The 23758-nt window shown below is 32.6% G+C and overlaps 2 long non-coding RNA genes across 2 annotated transcripts; both read left to right on the top strand.

Moving 5' to 3' along the window:
• The first annotated feature begins 10952 nt into the window (after window positions 1-10952).
• LOC134692713 (uncharacterized) lies at window positions 10953-14000 on the top strand. Its single transcript, XR_010102257.1, has 3 exons — window positions 10953-11235; window positions 13400-13690; window positions 13919-14000. It is a non-coding gene; the product is annotated as an uncharacterized LOC134692713 (long non-coding RNA).
• LOC134692714 (uncharacterized) lies at window positions 11425-13378 on the top strand. The gene is made up of 2 exons (XR_010102258.1): window positions 11425-12188; window positions 12699-13378. It is a non-coding gene; the product is annotated as an uncharacterized LOC134692714 (long non-coding RNA).
• Window positions 14001-23758: the final 9758 nt, after the last annotated feature.

Raw genomic sequence — 23758 nt, 5'->3', positions numbered from 1 at the left:
TCATATATAAACCATTGAAAAGTTGACGCTCTAAACTGTTTCAGTAAGCGTAACACAAAAATGCTCATTTTCAGAAAATCTCGAACTGAAAAAATAAAACAAAAATGCTCATAGAGTCCGCTTTCTATACCGCAATCCACACGACAAAAGTATTTAGTTAAAAAACATTGCAATTCATTAAAATTTAGCATTTTCTCAATTTACTCATGTCCTGATGCTGTGCTGGTGGGTCCTGTCATTGTGCTGATGGGTCCTGATACGGTGCTGGTGATTTTGGATAAGAGGTTGGTCATATTTGAAACAAATGTTACAAAATCAATAAAATTGGGCAGATAAGTGTTGTCAATAGGATCTATGACTCCTATTTTAGCTCTTGTGCATCCATTTGGCTGTTTAATATGTGTTTTCAAATGATCGTAACTTGTATAACATAATTACATAAAAGGGCAACATCTTTCGTCCAATATGAGAGAACAATATATAGTATCTAAAATGAGAATAGTTTTATTAAGATATTAAATGCCCCTTACATTGATGCTTCAACAATGATCAAAGCCCATGCCGCATAGACATGTTTGTCAGCGCTCCGCATACCCCGTCCCACTTCCACCTAACCAAGCCTCCTCATTTCCTCCTTCATTGCCGGTTACAGTGGTGTACCAACACAAAAATGTATCACATTAAATAATAACACAAAGACACACATTATTGAACGAGGAATGCTCGCAGGTACTGAAAGCTAGTTCAAAGCCGCATTTTCAACTACTATAAGTAATAGATAAACCCCTGTTCTCATATACAAAAATCTCAATCGTGTCGATTAAAAAAGTCTCAAAACTTAAGTTCACATTTTAATGTTTGATGAACCAGAACTTTTTTTAGTGTGCAGTGAATCTTGTGCTCACAACAGTTATTGTCATAACTATGTTTACATAAGACTTATAAAGGAATTAAGAAGGTACCAAGAAATGTTTTACAGTTCAATTTAATGATCATGAATGGAAAGTGAATGGTCACTGTGAGGGTCAAAATCTTAAATTGCTTATAAATGTTGCTGGACCCAGTTTCGTTATCTGATCTGAATGTTCTGAAATGTGCATGGTAGATAGACATTTTGATTTTTTTTACTCGGAAAGTTTTGCCCTAATTGCTTGAACTTTTTGTATTAAAGCCGATTTCAAAGGGAATATCTTTGGTTATATTGCTTGATAAACAGAAAAGTCTTTGTTAGGTATTGTAAACTACCCTACTTTAAGAGTATACACTAGTCCGACAAATGACACATCTTTCTGTCTGTACGACCAGGCTACTTCGAAAGGAGGGTACGGTTTAGCTAACAAGCAAGCTAACCAAAGATATTATGTTTGGAATCGGCTGTAACTAAAAACTCGAATACATTTTAACGGACAGTGGTCATGTTTGTTGATGAATATTGTTTTTCCTAGATTCACTCTTGAAAAATCATTTGGTAACATTTGGTCAAGTAATTTCAGAAAAGATCTTTTTGTAATTGCGGACGCCAAGACAATACATGAACCTCACACGACCCCTCGACAAAGGTGAGCTTATATATGATCTGATAACGTTTCAGGTTGATAACCATTTGAAATTAAGCTAGTTTGTGTGTGTGTGTAGATTTGTATTGTTTTAAACTGTTATGACCTTTTAAAGTTAAATGTAGGTGTTAAATCTGAGAATTTCTTTTTTAAACTTATATACTTGTTTTAAACTCAATTGGTAGTATGAAGCTATTGATTGATTGATTGTTGGTTGCTTAACGTCCAGTGGCAAATATTTCATGCATATTCAGGACAAGAACAAGTTCACAATAAATACAATAGGTAGGTCTTGTCATACAAGAGGCCAATGGTCGTGGAATTTTGGACTTCCACTGGAAAATGAGGATGTTTTCAGTCAGTTTAATTGAAGTCTGGAGCTGGCATGTCATTTAACTGCTAGTAGTCTGTTGTTATTTATGTATTATTGTCATTTTGTTTATTTTCTTTGGTTACATCTTCTGACATCAGACTCGGACTTCTCTTGAACTGAATTTTAATGTGCGTATTGTTATGCGTTTACTTTTCTACATTGGTTAGAGGTATGGGGGAGGGTTGAGATCTCACAAACATGTTTAACCCCGCCGCATTTTTGCGCCTGTCCCAAGTCAGGAGCCTCTGGCCTTTGTTAGTCTTGTATTATTTTAATTTTAGTTTCTCGTGTACAATTTGGAAATTAGTATGGCGTTCATTATCACTGGACTAGTATATATTTGTTTAGGGGCCAGCTGAAGGACGCCTCCGGGTGCGGGAATTTCTCGCTACATTGAAGACCTGTTGGTGACCTTCTGCTGTTGTTTTTTATTTGGTCGGGTTGTTGTCTCTTTGACACATTCCCTATTTCCATTCTCAATTTTATGTATTGGATAGGAACAGAAAGTTTGCCTTGCAGCAGGCCACCTACGGACCCCTCAAAGAGTTTTATTTTAGTTTAAACATATTTATTTATAGTGGATTGGGAAACAAGTTTTGCAACTTATATTAATCCCTTTCCACTTTGCGAGTGCGAGTACTGCCTTGTAGCGGCATTAGCCTACTCTTTTTTCGAAATCTACAAGGGTGTCTTTAACGTGCAAGAGATATGGTCCTCTCTCTTAACACAGGTCAGCCATTTATCGTCCACTTCCGACGGACTATCATCGTTTCTTTAAGACCATACTCGCAAATGGTGTCAAGGGAGAGCCGAAAATCGAGTTCCTGAAATTTTCATCCCGCACGGGAATCGAACCAGGAACCTTTGTGTTAGTAGTCCGATGCACTACCACTACACCACGGCTCTCTCAAAGAGTTGGTGCAAGGGTTCTTAACGTGCAAAGAGTGTGGCACTCTCTTTACACGAGACATCGGATTTAACGTCCCCATTCTGACCGGATGCGACTGCGAACTTGATAGGTCCCGCACAGCCGGCAAGAGTTTTACTGCCGGTCGGGAGAAGACTAAGTGACTATATTTCTATTTCCCAGTAACCCTTGGGGAATTTTGAAATGCACAATTAACAAAGCAAACGTTAGTTTCAAATACTTTTAAATAGACTTTTAAGGATAATGTACCCTTGCGTTGATCCCATGCTGAACATAACAAAAATCTCTGTACAAAGGTCTGTGAATTTTCTACAAAAATAGTGATTTTATTTTCATCAAATTCTCTTTTTCTACTAGTTACACTAGTAATTTTTGGGGCCCTTTATAGCTTGTTGTTCGGTGTGAGCCAAGGCTCCGTGTTGAAGGCCGTACTTTAACCTATAATGGTTTACTTTTTAAATTGTTATTTGGATGGAGAGTTGTCTCATTGGCACTCACACCACATCTTCCTATATCTATATAAATAATAATGCTTTGCAAGAAGTTTCCCCTTGGCATATATACAAAATTATGTCTCTATTATTCATTGTCTGCAGCTGTTTTGATACTTTTGCAGTTTGCCGTGACATTCCGTAATTGACATGCCACAGAAGGGGTCATAAACCATACCCGAAAAGATAAAATATTGATCTAAGTACTTTATTTGCATCTCTGAACCCCCACCCCGGTTTGTTTTTAGGAGGGTGTCTAAAAACAGACAGCCGAGTACGCATTTTACTTTCCAGGCGTGTTTACGTTGATTGTTACTGTCCTGAATACTGCCCTTTCATAAAATAGTGATTTTTTTAGTGTTCTATCGAACTTTTGAAGAAGAAAAAACTGATAACCATTCAGACAAAAAAGTTATGTTGAAAAAATCTTACAGATACAGCAAGTGATTCTTAACAGCTATAAGATACATTTTTCTTTTAAAATACAAACTTTTTCATCTTATGGGAAACTATTCCAAGCTTAAAACTTTCACTGTAACCTCGCTCTTACTTATCCCCATCCCCCAAATAAAACCCAAACAAACAAACCCGCAATACTATTTTCATTCTTATAGTCAGCACTCAATTGTTCACAAAAAATGTGTTTTAAGCTGCTAAAGACATATGATTCAAACGATCAGAAAGTCCTTTGTTCTATATTTTTGCTCTCCATTTTTATGCAAAAACTTTTACATTTTTATTTAATGGGTTTTTGTTGAAGGTATTACGATGACGTATGGTTATTAACACATACTTCCTTTGGTGTCTTATGGAAATTTGTTCATTGACAACAAACATACCACATCATCTACTTTATATAAGTATTGTATAAATTACAACGTATTTTGGTGATCTTGCAAAATGATCGTAATCCCGAAAATCGTAAACACATTTTCTTATCTTAAAAGGGGGCAAGAAGGGTTCCATTAACAGGCCAATAAATAAGATTAGAGTTAATTTAAAAAAAAAAAAAAAAAGATAGGGGTATTTTTTCTTGCATAATAACAGTACACGGATTCAAAACAATGTCAATTTCAAGAAAGCAGGCAACAGTTAATTAGTCAATAACAGTACAGCATCAATGATCTTGAATATATGCCACTTTTAACTAAAACATAAAGGCACAGAACCAGGACATAGGAGCACAGAACCAGGACCGTTTTTCTTATCACCAGCACCGCGTCAGGACAATTCCGTTTAACGAATTTGCACGACTTTTGCAATATAATATTGTTGTAATATACTTTGCATGGTACTTATGACGCATCAGAGAAAAATTAAGCAACAAAACAGTCGTTTTATTGCCGTTCTGATACAATGTAAACAAACCCACCAGCACAGAATCAGGACCCACCAGCACCCGTCAGGACCAAATCACCAGCACAGTACGTTCTCTCGCAGGACAACCATACCCACCGTGGTATTAGTTTAAAACAAAAGTTATTTGATCAGTTTCAACAGAAATGGAGAGCTGATATTGACTGTTCGCCAAAACGTTTGGCCTACAAATTGTATTAACAAAATTTTGAATTTGAGGAATATCTGAATATTTTAAATGATAAAAGATAGAATTACATATTGTAGATTTCGTACGGGTAACCATAAGTTACCCATCGAAACTGGTAGATGGAATAAGATTGAGCGAAACCTTAGATATTGTAACGTATGTCATTGTAACGAGATTGGTGATGAATTTCATTACACTTTGCAGTGTAGTTCTTTGGCAAATTTTCAAGCACAATATTTGGATACTTTTTTCTTACACAGATGTAACATACTAAAATTTAAAAACTATTTCAGTTAAAAATTAAAAATAAGTTGAAAATGCTGTGCAAATTTATCAGGATTATAACTTTTCAAGCGAGTCTTCCTGGTTAATCACCACTCTTCTTTACTATACTGTTTATTATATATTATTTGTTATTTTCATCTCATCTTGTCATGTGTGTTTGTGTTATGATATATGACTTTTGATGAACTTCTTTGTACCATTGTATCTTTATGGTGTTTAAGAAATAAAGAATCTTGACTCAAAAACTAGCATATTTTAACACACAAGACACAAAATCACAATCCAGTGATATGAATTTTATTTCTTGAATTAGATCCTTCTCACAGGAAATATCCTTCTATAATAATTAATTCAGAGCTCTTCAAAATTGACGAAGAACATATAGAAAAGAAAGAAAAGAAATCTAAAATGTGTTCGTCAATCCGTGTACAAAGAAAGAATGGAACTTCATCCAGTTCAACCAAAAATCCATCTGAATTTCACATACCTCTTGATGATATTGGTATTGTCTCTGTGTTGTAACAAACACAGATGTTTCAGCATATTTTGTACATAATTAAAATAACTCTACCAAGTTGTAAAATGCTGGTCCTAAGCATGAAAAATGGAGGAGACAATTCAATTATTTAGTCGATTTATAAGTAAAAATAAATAATTTCATAAAATTGGCAAGACAAAATAAATTCATCAAACTTGTAAGACAAGGCGAACGTATGACAGAAAGTCACAGGACAAAAAGTCACAATTCAGTTTTGAGATTACTTTTGAACAAGAACACATTTAGTTTGAAAATATTTTTTTCACATTTTTCTTGAAGTTTTATGTTTCAAGCAACTTTGTAATAAAAATCTTCTCAATAAATATCAATAACGATCAAGTAATTGTTATGAAAATAAAATGTCAAAGTGACACGGAGCCTAAATGGCTTCATTTTGCCAATATAAATATTCTTTGCATGATTAAAATTTAATACATCTTCATTTATCAAGGTTTATGACCTTTTTTCTTAACTTAAAAAGGATATAATGTAATAAAAAAAAGAAAATATTTCAAAATATATTTGAACAATTGTCAAAAAAATATCTGTGACTTTTTGTCCTATCAAATTTGTGACTTTATGTCCTGTGACTTTTTGTCCTATCAAATTTGTGACTTTATGTCCTGTGACTTTCTGTCCGTTTACCGACAAGACAAGATAATTTATTAAAACTGAGGCACTCGTTACAAAATTAAAAGTCAAGATTCTTATAAGAAAAAAATCTCACTTTCACTTTGTTTCTTTTTATTAAGGTAAATAAATAACATGTTTTTTTAAATTTCATTCTACAAGTTTTAATTATTTTTTTTTTCCAGACAGTCAATTGACATGACAATAGTAAACTAAGGAAGTTGATAATCCTCTGAGACTCTGTTTGAATGTATTCAAAACGAATGTAGAAAGTCACAGGGCAAAAAGTCTGAATATCTATCGACACTCTGTGCATTTATCATCACTCTGTATATTTATCACCACTCTGTATGTCTATCACCACTGCGTATATCTATCCCCCCTCTGAGTATCTATCACACTCTGTATATATATCACCTATCTGTACATCTATAATCACTCTGCATATCTATCACCAATGTGTACACCTATTACCACTCTGTATATCTACCATCACTCTGTATATCTACCTCTGATCTAAATATAATCACAAGTTTGTCTATTATCAACCACTCTGTATATCTATCACCACTCTGTACACCTATCACCACTCTGTATATCTATTACCACTCTGTATATAGATCTATCACCAATCTGAATATCTATTACCACTCTGAATATCTATCACCACTCTGTATATCTATCACATCTCTGAATATTTAACACCACTCGTTATATCTATCACCACTTTGTATATCTATCACCAATCTGAATATCTATCACCACTATGTACATCCATCACCAGTCCACTGTGTATATCAATCACACCTCTGAGTATCTATCACCCCTCTGAATAACTATCACCCCTCTGAATATCTATCACCCATCGGAAAACCACCACTCTGTATATCTACCTCTGATCTGAATATTAATCACAACTTTGTCTATTATCAACCACCCTGTATATCTATCACCACTATGTACACATATCACCACTGTGTATATATTACCACTCTGTGCATCTATCATCACTTTGTATATCTATCACCGCTCTGTACACATATCACCACTCTGTATATCTATCGACCCTCTAAATATATATCACCCCTCGGAAAACCACCACTCTGTATATCTACCTCTGATCTGAATATTAATCACAACTTTGTCTATTATCAACCACCCTGTATATCTATAACCACTCTGTACACATATCACCACTGTGTATATCTATCACCCCTCTGAATACCAACACTCTGTATATCTACCTCTGATCTGAATAGCTATTACAACTTTGTCTATTATCAACCACCCTGTAAATCTATCACCACTCTGTATATCTATCACCAATCTGAATATCTATTACCACTCTGAATATCTATCACCAATCTGAATATCTATTACCACTCTGAATATCTATCACCACTCTGTATATCTATCAAATCTCTGAATATTTAACACCACTCGTTATATCTATCACCACTCTGTATATCTATCACCACTTTGTATATCTATCACCAATCTGAATATCTATCACCACTATGTACATCCATCACCAGTCCACTGTGTATATCTATCGACCCTCTAAATATATATCACCCCTCGGAAAACCACCACTCTGTATATCTACCTCTGATCTGAATATTAATCACAACTTTGTCTATTATCAACCACCCTGTATATCTATCACCACTCTGTACACATATCACCACTGTGTATATTCATCACCCCTCTGAATATCTATCACCCCTCTGAATACCAACACTCTGTAAATCTACCTCTGATCTGAATAGCTATTACAAATTTGTCTATTATCAACCACCCTTTAAATCTATCAACACTCTGTACATCTATTAACCCTCTGAATATCTAACACCACTCTGTCATATCTATCACCAATCTGTAAATCTATCACCACTCTGTATATCTATCACCACTCTATATGTGTATCACCAATGTATATATCTATCACCCCTCTGAATATCTTACACCACTCTGTATATCTATTACCACTCTGTATATATATATCACCACTCTGTATATATCTACTACCACTCTGTACATCTATCACCACTTTGTATATCTATCGACACTCTGAGTATCTATCACCCCTCTGAATATCTAACACTTATTTGCATATCTATCACCACTCTGTATATCTATCACCAATCTGAATATCTATCACCACTCTGTACATATATCACCACTCTATATATCTATCACCACTCTGTATGACTATTACGACTGTGTATATCTATCCCCCCTCTGAATATCTATCAACCCTCTGAAAACTATCACCCCTCTGAATATCTATCACTCCTCTGAATATCTATCACCACTCTGTATATATATATCACCACTCAGTATATCTATCATCACTTTGTATATCTATCACCACTCTGTAGACATATCACTACTCTGTATATCTATCGACCCTCTGAATATCTATCACCCCTCTGAATACCAACACTCTGTATATCTACCTCTGATCTGAATATCAATCACAACTTTGTCAATTATCAACCACCCTGTATATTTATCACCACTCTGTACACCTATCACCACTCTGTATGTCTATCACCAATGTGTATATCTATCACCCCTCTGAATATCTATGACCCCTCTGAATACCAACACTCTGTATATCTACCTCTGATCTGAAAAGCTATCACAACTTTGTCTATTATCAACCAACCTGTAAATCTATCACCACTCTGTACATCTATTACCCCTCTGAATATCTAACAACACAAAATTTACATAAAACAACAATTTTAAAAACAGAAGTTCTAACTAATGATGTCAACCTTTCAATGACAATAAAGACAATGTTTGACATTAATTCTTTTTTAAAAATCGTACAGTTTCTTTGTTTATTTGTAAAGCAAAGTTCTGCCCAACAAGAAATCGTTAAAAGGTAAACATTATCAATTGATTTACCATTGACTGTAACCGGTTTGACTGTATGTGTAAAGTGAAATTAAAAAGAACGTTAACAATCTTAAAACTAATCCGAAAGGTTCTAAAGTTACAGTGTGTTGTTTTCATATCTAAAACATTGATTTGAGACGAAAACAATTTATTTTTTTGCATTTTTGAGATTTCATAAACACATTTTTTACCCATTTTTTTTCAATTCAACCCATTATATATAATTAGTTACAACATGAACATATTAACTTGATTAGCGTTATGAATATTTTTTAAACGAATTTGATAATTCTATTTGGTACTTAGAAAATTGTGTGACAATTTTGTGTCAAACTTTCCACAAAAATAATTTGCACCCTATGATCGTTTACATGGAATTAAGGTACTCTCCGAAAGGTTTTGATTTTCATTATCACAATTGCATACATTGCAAATGAAAGCCTTTGGAAATAGTGTAACTCATTTTGTTAAAATTTTAATACTCTTTGATAAATTTTATTCTAAAGTCGTGTATCGTTTCTTTTGTTGACTAGTATATATGCTGATGATACTGTTATGTTTGCAGAATCTGGCAGCTGAATTGCAATCTGCACTAAAGTCTAAATGTGATGTTTTTATATTGTGAGACCTGGAAACTTAAAGTCAATGTAACTAAGACCAATGTTATTCTACTTTCAAAAATAGGCAGTGTGAGAATACTCAGTTTTTATATAATAATGAATAAATAGTTGTTATAGAAGATTTTCAATATCTGGGAACAGTCTTTTTTAAGAAAAGGTACACTTTCAAAAAATAAAGCTCGGCTAGTCTAACAGGCTAGGAAGGCCATGCTCTATGCATTGTGTAAAGCGAGAAGGCTTTGTTTACCAGTTGATATTTTGTTACAAATATTTGATGTAATGGTTGCACCTATATTGTTGTATGGTGCTCAAGTGTGGGGTTACGAAAACAATGAAATTATTTAATCTTTGCAATAGAATTTTGCAAGTATATTTTGAAGATTAAAAAATGTACTCCAAATTGTATTGTTTATGGAGAGCTTGGTAGAGAACCTATGCCTATTTGTATTAAAGCCAGAATGGTTGTCTTTTTGCAACTTATTTTAAATGGTAAAAAAAAAGAAAATATCACGCACGATATGATATGTTATATAGACTTGACGAAGATGATGTGTATCACTCTAAATGGTTACCATGTATCAACGAAATTTTACTTGAATGTGGTTATAATCATTGTAGGAATAACCAAACTATGGAAAGAAATGTTATTCTGTCAAGACAAGTTAAACAGTTTCTTCATGAAAAATTTATTGAAAATTGGAAAGCACAAACATTTAACTCACCTAAGTGTATTAATTATAGAATTGTAAGACTGAATTTGGTTTTGAGAAATATCTCTCTGTTTCCCCACCTGAAATGATCATGTTATACTATTAATAAATTTAGATGTGGAAGTCACAAGTTGCCAATTGAAGCTGGTAGTGTTTGTTCTATTGATGGATCTGGAAAAAAATGTGATCTAAGTGATAAAGAACAACTAGATTATGATACATATTTAATTGTAACTTTTTAATGGAGTTCGTGTTGTTTCTTATTTATTATTTGTAACTGTTTATGTATAAAATGCCACGGTCTCTTAATTTCATGAGTCTTTAGGATAAAAAAGATCTTTACAAGTCATTTTTATATCAAATGTATTATCACACCTTTTTATGCTCGATTTGAGATCTAAATTTTATTGTTAAAAAAGGCTAGCTGTTGTCAAATAAATTTTGTGAGCAGTTTTAATACCGAGGGTGTGTCTTATTTTGTGAGTTTTCATTGGTTTGGAGTTTTTAGACCCTTCATTGTTGACCAGTGGAAAACTTCCCGCCGAAGTGTTTCAAATAGCACTTTGTCTTCAAACGAACAAGATGGACACATGCAGTTTACAGAAGCAAAAGATTTGATTTGAACTGTTCGTGAAACCACACATACTCAAGGTAGATATTAACCCCTTGGTATTTTCCCAGATTAATTTCATTATTAAAAATATGGATTAAAACACGACTTTTGAAATCTTTTTCGAAAAATTAAGATATGATATAGAAGACTATCTGATGAAATTTAATAAGTTGGCTCGTATTCATTGATCGTCCTGAATATGCATGAAATATTTGCCCGACTGGACACCAAGTAACCAACAATCAATCGTGTTCATTGACATCGGAATAAATAAAAAAAATTAAACTAGAGCATGCACTGGTTACTACAAAACAAGTGCCTGAGTCGATGCTGTAGCAAGTATCGTGATGTTTGAAAAGGTTGCACCAACTGAAAATGCAGATGGCATATTTTTCCTCAACTATCGATAGCAAAGATTTGAAAATATTTATTTTACTTTTTCGTATTTTACTGATACATGGAATTATATTTCAAGTTTACAGTTTTCAAGTTTATAGTAGATGCAGTCTATTTGTATTTTATAAAGATGATAAAGCCATAATTCAAAAAGTAGAAGACTTGATTCTCCATTATATTGTCCTTGATCCTCGATTTACTTACAGCCGTTTTGGTGGTAATAAATATTATGTACATGGTTTAATCTCAATTGTTTTAACACTTTTTTCACGTTTTTGTTATTGATCTGAGTAAAGTTCAGTTACATAATTTATTTGCAGTATGTCCTTTGTCAGTAGATATTTTTCTGCACAGCCAGTTACTAAAGTGTGAAATGAGTAGATTGTTGTGTAACACCTATATGGTCATGTGATCAAAAGGTTAGAATTTGAACCGATATATGGTCATGTGATCAATAGGTTAGAATTAGAAGCCAAATCAGTTTAAATTGATTTTTACTTGGACAAAGACCTAGGTATTTTTATGCCCCACCTACGATGGTCCACTGAACATAGAAAATGAAAGTGCAAAGTTCAGGTTAAAGTTTTTGGTCAAGGTAGTTTTTGATGAAGTTAAACTGAGTCACATCTACTTAAAACTTAGTACACATGTTCCCTATGATATGATCTTTCTAATTTTAATGCCAAATTATAGTTTTGATCCCAATTTCATGGTCCACTGAACATAGAAAATGAAATTCTAATGCAACGACGTTTGTAACGTTCATTTTGATTGGATAACGTCACTTTCTTACATGGCATCAATTGACAATCGATGCTATGGGACGTACCCGCAAGCGCAGACGGCATAAGACAGATTTTAAATACATGTTTTAACGTTGTTTTCTGTCAGTTTCATTAGAATGGAGATAACAATATTGTATTTTAAGTTCCGACGGCATCAATTTGGGATTTGATGGTCGCAAATACCCGTTTACTGTCTCCGCTAACGCGTCGCCAGTAAACTTAATTTGCAACCATCAAATCCCCAATTGATGCCGTCGGAGCTTAAAATACAATACAGTTATCTCCTAAGTGCAAAGTTCAGGTTAAAGTTTTTGGTCAAGGTAGTTTTTGATGAAGTTAAAGTCACATCTACTTGAAACTTAGTACACATGTTCCCTATGATATGATCTTATTAATTTTAATTTCAAATTAAAGTTTTGACCCCAATTACACTGTCCACTGAACATGGAAAATTATAGTGTGAGTGGGGCATCCGTGTACTATGGACACATTCTTGTTTCATTAGAATATTAGGGGACATGAAATATGTTTGAAAGAATTTTAAGGCAATTAATTGATTCAATGTGATCTGTGTTGGATTTTAGATTTTAAAAGTTCCAGAAAATTACTTTTGGAGAATTGAATGATTTCACTAATTTTTCATGTTGCATGTGAAATTACAATATGATGACTTTACCCCATTTCTTTAAGTTTATTGATTTATTAGAGTTGTTATGTTTTCAAGCTTTTACTCTTGTATAAACATCATCGAACTGTAACTATAAGTTCTGTAACCATGGTAAAATTCATGATTGATTGTGGGTGCATAACCCCCTGTGGCAAATATATCATGCATTTCAAGTTAAAAGATCCATGTAACTTGACCAGGTATTGCTTCCAAATAGTATCTACCTACAACAACAGGAATAGGGGACACATTCATGTATATGTCTAGGAGACTGACAGTGTACCAACTGAATTTGTTGGCAATACCTTCTGAATACATTTTTTATATAAAAGTTAATTACATTTGGTTTTTCAGAGAATTTACAAGACTATTATCCACAAAATGCAACAGTCTTATTTTGATGAATTGTTGAACCAGAGAAATGTGAAGACTTACAGACACCTAGACTGTATAGTCAACATAACAATGATTAGAGAATCGGACTACAGTGAACATTACAATGATTAGAAAATCAGACTAGAGTCAACATTACAATGATTAGAGAATCAGACTATAGTCAACATTACAATGATTAGAAAATCACCCAGCTGCATTTCATCAATCAGTTTATGATGAAGCTTTACAGCATTGGAAATGATTACTCAGGTATGTATTGGTTAAAATTTTGAGGTTTGTTTTATAGGATAATAGTGGTGTTTAATTTTATCTTTCTTGAAATAAATATATTAGAAATGAGGTGAAATATGGCATTGATTAAAGGAGATGTACCAAGGAAAACATGTGACTGAATAAACATTTTATTAAAAAAAGGATGAACAATACAGTTTTGAGTTTCAATCCTTTCATATATTAAAATAAAATGATATTTTGTAGGGACCAAACAACTGAGCAGAAAGAAGAACCGTATGACCTTGAAGAGTAAGCAATGTATTAAGTATATTTGTGGTTACCAAAGAGTATGGTAAGAACCTCATCTTAAATTATACTAGGTGAGTATTCTTATTGTTGGTTAAATATTAAGCATCATTATGGAAAATGGGGGATCAAGGGTATACACCAACAAGACAGTGACCAAAGGAAAATAAATAACCAAAACCATCTACAGGTTTCAACTATAGTCTGATGTTTATACAATACGTGAACTTGTAAATCATCCAAAGTCTAAAATATTTGTGAATAAAATGAACAGACTGACAAATAACTTACATACACACAAATATCTGACCTAAGCACATGAGCATGTTGCAGGGTGAAATTTTTTTTTAAATAAAGCTTGAGCCTGTTTTGTGCAATGCCTAACCATTTAACGACAAAATTTCATACAGAAAACTTTTCAAATTGAGGGGTTTCAAATTTTAAATAAGCCAATTTATGGTTTAAAAAAATAATGGAAATCTTGACTCCCCAACAAGAGAAAAATGTCTCTTATCATTAAGGAAAATGGCCACTACCTGAATGGTCTTTAGAATTAATTCAGTTGCTCTGGTCATTTTTCAAAATTTAACAATGTAAGTAAATATGGAGTTGTTTGATCAATGGGAGATAACTCTGACCATATGGAATAATTCTGAAAACTTAAAGAGGGGTCCTGATCCCGAAATCCCGGGCTTAAAAACACAAAATCCTGAGCTCCCGAAATTTAAATAAATTTAGATCCTGACATCAAGAAATTAAAAAAAAAAAAACTTTATCCTGAAGGGGTCAATCCCTAAATCCTGTGCTTTAAAATACCAGATTCCTGAGTCCCAATATAGGTCCTATCCCCCTCACATATATAATTGATAACTAAGATAAAAGAAATACAGAAATTGTTTTGCCTTTTGCCATGCTTACAATCAACAAAAGATTTTTTTCTTCATTTTTCAAAATAAATTCCAAGACTAAGATGTAGGATGCCATTCTTCTAACAAAATACCACAGCATGGAGACCCTAATCAGCACACTAAAATGTCCAAACGTGTGTCCTACATCTTGAAATAAATATAATTTTATAAATGTTCAAGTATCTTCAAAAACATTTTTTACTCATTTCTACTCTGTTGAGACAATTTCACTAGCACTGCACTTTGACTTTGACTAAGACAAACACAATGTTGATTGAAGTTGAATGGTACTAGTGACAACTTTGTTGGAGACATGGAAAGCATTTCGTCATTGTTAGTAGTTTTATGGGCTTTCACCTTTTGAGTCACAAAGAACCTTATGTACGTTAGTTCCATTGAAATGTTATATGCATTGTCAATGCTAAACATTTGATTGACTTTGACTGATTTTTTTTTAGTTTCTTCAGAGTGTAAATGAGTTTGAACAAAAGGCAATATAACCTTTTTTTAGTGATAAGAAGATTTGACTTTCATTTTTGATAAAGTTTTCACCAAATTTATTGTTGATAGCAAGGCTTATGGTTTGCACAATAGAATATGCCTTTTACACAATGAGCTCAGTGGTGAATCCAGGGGGGGGGGGGGGGGGTCTGGAATTTGGAATCCCCCTTTTTTTTGGCCCATCAATGCATTTGAATGGGAGCATATAGTTGGACCCCCCCTTTTAATCTGGGTTGGGAACCCCCCTTTTTTGGGGCCTATCAATGCATTTGAATGGGAGCATATAGTTTGACTCCCCCACCCCTCCCCCCTTTACTCTGGGTTGGGAACCCCCCTTTTTAAAATGGCTGGATCCTCCCCTGGAGCTTGTCACTTTCACTCAAAAAACATTAAAGAAACCATCAAATTCCTAAGCTTAGGTAGGAGCTTCAAATTGTTATAAAAATTACTTAATTATCATTATCTTGTGTATTTTAGCCACCTTCTGCTTAAAAAAAAATACATTTAGATAATTTATCACTTAAAGAGGCATTTGCAATGATTTAGATAAACAATAACAGCACTTTGTTTTTTTTATAAATATTAATAAAAGTGGAATAATGAAGAAATGACTTGTAATTATTAACAGTCATTTTTATAGTTAAATTGGTAAAAATGATCTGAAAAGCATTGCTGATTTCATATTTTTTCCAAAACCACAATTCAACCTCATTTTGGTCTGTATGCATACAACATTTAATAAGAACCATTGTAGTAGATGGTTGCTCAGCTTGGTCAGATAATAAAAAGAACAGAATGTCAAAATAAAACGGTTTTGCCAACAAAAAATATTATTTCAGTGGTAAAACTCAAATGTTTTTGCTTCAATTTTTTACTCACTTGAGTGCAATTATTTGCAAAGTACAAATCTTATACAAAAGAATTATGTCTGAGACAACAACCCAACCAAAGAGCAAAAAACAGCCGAATCAACTAATGACTCTTCAACTCAGCAAGAAAATCCAGCATCTGGAGGCAGGCTTCAGCTGACCCCTACACAAAAATGTTCACTAGGTCAGTGAAAGTGGATGTTATACTAAACTCAAACATCTATTAAAATAAACTGAAATTAAAAAACCTACAAGACTAACAAGGTCCAGAGGCTTCTAACAAGGGACAGGTGCAAAAATGCAGTGGGTTAAACATGTTTTGAGAGATCTCAACCCACACTTATACCTCTATGAGCCAATGTAGAAAAAACAAACACAGCAATTTGCACCGTAAAACTCATTAAAAAGAAGTCTGTGTCCAACTTCAGAAAAGGTAACAAAAGAAACAGACTAATAATTTGTGTATTTTTACATTTACAAAGCTAAATTTTGTGGGAAAATAAAGTAAAAGTTAAATTAAAAAAGAAATATTTAATTTTGAAATTTACTTCAAAGGAAAGAAAATAAAGGTTAATTGATTTTTTTCTTATATGTGTAATGTTGTATATGTATTTATATTTCATTTCAGAGTTCAACAACAGATTATTAATTCTATAATTTTGATTTTTGCAGATTGCAGCAGTGGGATGTTACAGTCATAGACATTGGATAGACTCCGTTGTACTAGGCCAGGGAGGGTAGCGCAGAGTTTCCGCAGCACTATACAATAGTAACAAGATCACTCTACCATGAGCTTGTTAAAGGGCCCGTTTGATGAAAGTGACAACAACGTTCTCAACAACACTACAGATTTGTTTTTGCAGATGCAGCCGAGAGGATGTTTCAGTCACGGACTCATTTGATGGAAGTGGCACCAACATTCTCAAACACTAATAATTTACAAATTTGTTTTTGTTGTAGATGCAACCTCAGTCATACACCCTAGAGTTTGGCTATGTTGTGACAGAAGAAGAGTGGAATATAGACTTCTGTATGTCCATTTTTATGGAAGTGACAAATTACTAATCTTTCTTCTTATATCCATTTCAGAGTTCTTACAAAGATGCTTAGGTATAAAATATTTATTATTTTTTGTCTTTTGGTGTATTTTTGTCAATGAGTTAAAACCCAAAGAACAGTACATCGATCAGAAGTAATAAGTTTGACTAGTGTAATTTGAGAGAGAACACTCTGGAACACAAAAAATATCCTACCTCATAAAAATTAAACACGACATCTTATTTTCACCTTTTTTCATTGAAGCAGCACACAGTGTAGTCAAGAATGTATGCATGTCCTTGAACTTCTAGAAATACAATACCTCTAATAGTTAAAACAGTCTGGTATAATGGTCAACAAGAGCTACATAAAAAAAAGGAAGATACCAAAGTTAAATTAAAAAAATATGTATTTAATTTTTGAAATTTACCTCAAAGAAAATAAAATAAAGTTTAATTGATTTTTTTCTTATATGTGTAATGTTGTATATGTATTTTTATTTCATTTCAGAGTTCAACAACAGATTATTAATTCTATTATTTTGTTTTTCGCAGATTGCAGCAGTGGGATGTTACAGTCATAGACGTTGGATAGACTCCGTTGTACTAGGCCAGGGAGGGTAGCGCAGAGTTTCCGCAGCACTATACAATAGTAACAAGATCACTCTACCATGAGCTTGTTAAAGGGCCCGTTTGATGAAAGTGACAACAACGTTCTCCACGACACTACAGATTTGTTTTTGCAGATTCAGCCGAGAGGATGTTTCAGTCATGGACTCATTTGATGAAAGTGACACCAACATTCTCAAACACTAATAATTTACAAATTTGTTTTTTGTTGTAGATGCAACCTCAGTCATACACCCTAGAGTTTGGCTATGTTGTGACAGAAGAAGAGTGGCATGTAGATTTCTTTTATGGAAGTGCAAATAACTAATCTTTCTTCTTCATATCTATTTCAGAGTTCTTACGAAGATGTATAGGTATGCAGTATTTATTATTTTTGTCAATGAGGTAAAACCACAGAACAAATCAATCAGAAGTATTAACTGGTGTAATTTGAGAACACCCTGGAACACGAGAAATATCCTACCTCACAAAATTTAACATGAGACATCTTGTTTTCACCTTTTTTCAAGGAAGCAGCACAGTGTAATCATGAAGGTATCCATGTCCTGGAACATCTGGGAATAGCATATCTCTAATAGTATTTTTACTACTATCCTCAAAATTCAAACAAAACAGTCAGATATTTTGATCAACAAGAGGTACAATCTCAAACCATGTGGTGAAAAAAGACAACACATAACCAAAAAAAGTGATGGAAAATTGTCTACACTGACAACAAAATATTATACAGCAACAACCCATTCAAAGACCTGAGAGATTCTCAAGCACCAATTCAACCAAAGACCAGGAATGATCTCCAGCACTGAGCACCAACCAAAACAAAGAACAGACATGAATTAGGGCAAAAAGCACCAGCCCAACCAAAGACCTAAGAGGTTTTCAGGCACCATGCAACCAACTAAACTAAATAGCCAGGGATGATCTCAGACACCATGCACCAACCTTTCCAAAGATCAGGGATGCTTTCAGGCACAACAACCTTACCAAAGACCAGGAATGATCTGACACCAAGCACCAACCAAAACAAAAAAAAGGGTGATCTCAGAATGTTAGCAAGTATTTGATATGTTAACTTATCTACTACTTGTGTAAGTAAAATGGTTTTTTTTTTCATTCTGTGCTGCATTTATTCTATCAAAAATTGTCAAAATGCAACATGAAATATTTATGTGTTTTTCATCTCTTTCTTCAAAATGTTTTACATATTGAAATTTTTTGAAAATTCCATTGGACTATCAAAAATAATTAGTAAATAATTTCTTGAATAATTTTTTTTTTATTGGAAATGTTAATTTACTTTAATCAACGAATATGAAAATAAATGTTCAAACCTTTTTCATGCATAACCAAATTAATAAATGTGTTAAATAAAAGATTACAAATAAAAAATTTCTATATTTTTTTTTTAGAAAATTCAGATATGCTTCGAAGAGTTTTTACAATTGAACTGTTCCAGAATATAATAATGTATTGTTTTTTACAGAAAATATAAGGTAAAATGACAAATTTTGATTCAGGTTTACATGAAAACACTGATATCTTGAATGACAGTAGCATAGGTGGATCCAGGGAGCCTTGCCCCCCCTTTTGTGGGTAAAGGAGTAAGTTCGGTAAGAGCCATATTTGGCCCCAATTATAAAGTTCATAGTAACAAGACAATAACTGTTTCAAGTTGCCTTAAAGACATGTTAGAAAGTTACACAGAACTGTTTTTGTCAAAGTTTACTTCTAACACGTTAATTTTTACATCCCAAAAAGGTCAAAATAAGGGATTTTGGTGAAATTTGTCAAAATAAGCCAGATTGCAACCAAATGAAGGACCAGGAAACATAGAGCGCAGGCGTCGACAAGCTTAAGATTCAAATAAGACGTGGGAAATGTCTTCACAAACATTATTTTAAAAGATCTTTGTTGTCGACGTATGCGCTCTATATTTCCTGTCCAATAATCTATGGAAATTTACCCATTTTCATTGATTTTTTGGTGAAAATCAATATGAGTTCAACTTGTGACGTCATAAGGAAACGCAGAAACGTAAAATTTCCAACAAAATGGTGTATATCCTAGCTAGTCAATGGATTAGCTGTACTTTATCTTGATATTGGTCGATTAATCTGAATTTGAAATTTACGCTAAAAAGGGGGCCATTTTAGGACCTTATCGAACATACTCCTTTTGGTTGATTATATAAGGAATCACTGTAGTATGACTAGAGGGGGCCCCCTCATGAAAAGTTCTGGATTCTGCCACTGAGTAGCGAAATAAAAATTCACTAAATTAGAAGGGGAGGCAAGTTGTATAAAATAAGGGTATCAATACGATATGGTATTTCAACAAATGATGCAATTTTGCTCTAAATTTGTGAAGTAAAATTCAGGTACACTATGCCAAGATCAAATTCATGTATATTTTACCCTTGGGAAGTGGTAAAAAACTGCTTGAAAATTGAGATATGTCTGCAAAGTATTTAGTAATTGGGGAAAATATGGTTTGGTTCAGATTAATTGAATAAGATTTTGAATTTCTGAAATTAGTTGATATTGTAATAAAAAAAAATATTTATGATTATCCCAAACATTCACCATCAACGATTCTGGAAGATTATGTCGAGCAATTTTTGTTTGTTGTAAAAGTTTTCATCCAATAATTTATTACTGTAGCCAAATAATAATTTAATTAATTAAAGCCATGGACACCTTCTCATATTTTAAAAATATTGAGATAAATATGCCGATATAAATACAAGTGGTACTTATTTGATTCTTGTCGGTGGATTCTGGAATAATTTTCATTTCATATTTAAAAATTACCAAAAAGTTTTTTTTTTGAGAACATATTCAGGTTGAATACATAAATGACAGAGATTTTTATTAAGCATTTCATGTGAACAACCAAGTTAGAAATTTGACCGAAAAAAACTCAAAAAAAGATTCAGGCATACAAATTATAATATACATTAAAAACTGGATATTAAATGATAAAATCGTGGAAGAAGATTGATTTAATTTGATTACAACACTATTTAACCATTGAACAAGATTTTCTTCTGAAATGCAGCAAAATAGTTTGCCCATCAATTTCAATAGTTAAATTGATATATATAGGAAGATGTGGTATGAGTGCCAATGTGACAAATCTCCATACTTATATATGCAACAACATTTGAAGCTAATAAAGAGGTTGGAGATTAACCCAGAGTGGAACGCCCATTTATTTAATTTCTTTATCAAATTGATCAATGCAGAAAGGGTGATAGTTGAAATAACTTAGGATGAGGTTTATTAGGTTGTAAAACAGTTTAAGGTCCTTGGATCAAATGATCAACAGATATTTATAAAACATTTTTAAACATTGTCTTGTTTGCATTGTTAGTGCTTTTGGGTGGTTGAAATTTTCAAAACAATTCATGCAGTTTTTGGTGATACACTCGTTTAAATGATAAAACTGAAATTTCAGTTTTGTAATTTAACAACTTCCCTAAATATTTTACTGTTTTCAATACATCTTGATTGTCAAATTGGAGAATAACAGTACATTTGCACTTGAAACTAAATTAAAGTTTGTCATCTGCATTTAAAGTTTCATAGCTGAACATTAATGTTCATCTTGATTTTTTTTTTTGAAGACTAAGCAAATATCAAATGACCATTTCAGAAATACATTGAGCTCAGAGCGCTGCGTTTCTTATCTATTACTAACATAGTTTCTCTTTGGAGTAGCTTGCAGTTGCTAGGGTCTGGTTGTTTCTTTTGTTTTTTCATTGGTTCTTTGAATGGTGTCATGGTTTTCAAGTGTTCAGGATATGGTGTTCTGCTTTTGAGGGAATCTTCATATGTTATTCTGAAATGAAAATATTTGATATTTGTTTGGTAATTTAAGTATTAAAAAAAATATAATTTTGAGCTTAAATCTGTAAAAAAGTTTTATAATTTTCGAAACAATGTCAAAAACAAAGGTCTTTAATCAAATTCTAAATTATATTTGACATATTATGATGTATTGGAAACCAAAATATTAAAAATATATTTGTATCTTAGATTGAATTCAAATACCTTATTGTGAAAAATTACCCAAAATGTTATATACTTAAGCGTCATCAAAATTATTTCAGGGTATCTGTTTCTTAAAAGCACTGATTGCTAACAAGATAATGGTGAAGTAAAAGTAACATTTCAAAATTATAATATACCTTTTAAATTAAATTCACTTAATGCTTTGACCAAGTGGGAAGAACAAGTATTTAAATCATTTCAAATACCCCCCTTAAACCTTCATTCTTATTTATCTGAAACTATCATCATTTCCCAGAGTTATTTAGATAAAAATCCCTAGTATTAAACAGAAGTATCTAATTATTTTGCTTCAAATATATCATTCTTGGGTTCATTTTTAACTCTAACCCCCAATAATATGCTTTCATTCAGACATTTTACAAATTCTCCATACAAATCCCCCCAAAAAATAATTTTGTGAAAACCTAAAATTTGTCATTCACATGAATAATAATAATAAAAAAAACTGTCAATAATAAGGAATCCACAGTATTCACATTTTGCTTGAAAAATATTTGTAATCAAGTTTCATCAATTAGCCTCGAATGTTGTATTTAAGCGAAATAGTTGTTTGTTTATTTGCTTTGTCTTTACACAGCTGAAAACTTTTACTTTTAAGCAAGGGAGATAACTTGTTTCAAATTTAATTTAATTAAGAAATTTCTAAAAATGACATTTGTCCATTCGGCATCATATTTTTCTAAAATCAGTGTAATTCTTAAAAATGTTTGGTATAACTATTTGGTTTATAATTATCAGTACATAATTAACAACTATTTTTAATTTTAACTTTTTCGTCACATTTAACAATTACTCATCATGACAAGATTTTGACATTTCTTTTTGAAATTCCCCTTATATTTCTTTTAAAAATTGCATACACTATTCACTTTAAACATATTATAATTGTTAATGTTTGTGTCATTTTGGTCTTTAGTGGATAGTGGATAGTTGTCTCATTGGCAATTATACCTCATCTTCTTTTTTATAACTAAGCAGGTTCAAATTAGATCATGTACCATACTTTAGGGGCAGTGGTAGATTCAGAGGGTGGGAGTTCTGGAGAGGTTGGATCCTCCTTTTGTCGAGCCTTTGACTTAAGTTGAAAAAGTGACACATAGTGATCCTACATTCTGTCATTGGCATCGTCCACAAATATTCACTCTGTGGTTAATGTTTTTAAAATTTTAATAGCTTTCTTAAACTATCCTGGATTTATAACAAACTTGGACAGAAGTTTGTAAATGATCATAAGATAGTATTCAGAAGTAAATATTGTAAAAATAAAATTCCATTTCTTCGTATTTTACTTGTAACTGGACTTAGTTTTTCTCCTGGGAAATATTACATTCACTCTGTGGTTAAAGTTTTAAAAACTTTGATAACTTTCTTAAACTCTCCTGGATTTGTACCAAGCTTGGACCAAAGCTTGTTTATGATGATAAGATAGTACATGTACCCAGAAGTAAATTTTGTAAAAATAAAATTCCATTTTTCTGTATTTTTCACTTATAACTGACTTAGTTTTTCTCCAAGTTAACATAACATTCAGTCTGCTGTTAAAGTTTTTAAAATATTTATTAAATTCATAAACTATTCTGGATTTTTACCAAACTTTGACAGAACTAGGACATGCTTCTTTTAATCAAAAGATAATAAAAAAAATTAAGGGATTGCTAAAGTGAGTTTGATAAGATAGCCATATTTTGGATCCTATGGCACCTTCATCAGGATTGAAACTATAGGAAACTGCAGAATCCTGTAATGATAATTTGCATTTCACAATGTCACCATCAGGATA

The sequence above is a fragment of the Mytilus trossulus genome, chromosome 12, assembly GCF_036588685.1.
Source record: "Mytilus trossulus isolate FHL-02 chromosome 12, PNRI_Mtr1.1.1.hap1, whole genome shotgun sequence".
NCBI classification, from domain to species: domain Eukaryota; kingdom Metazoa; phylum Mollusca; class Bivalvia; order Mytilida; family Mytilidae; genus Mytilus; species Mytilus trossulus.
This window is presented reverse-complemented; position numbering and strand designations above follow the sequence as displayed.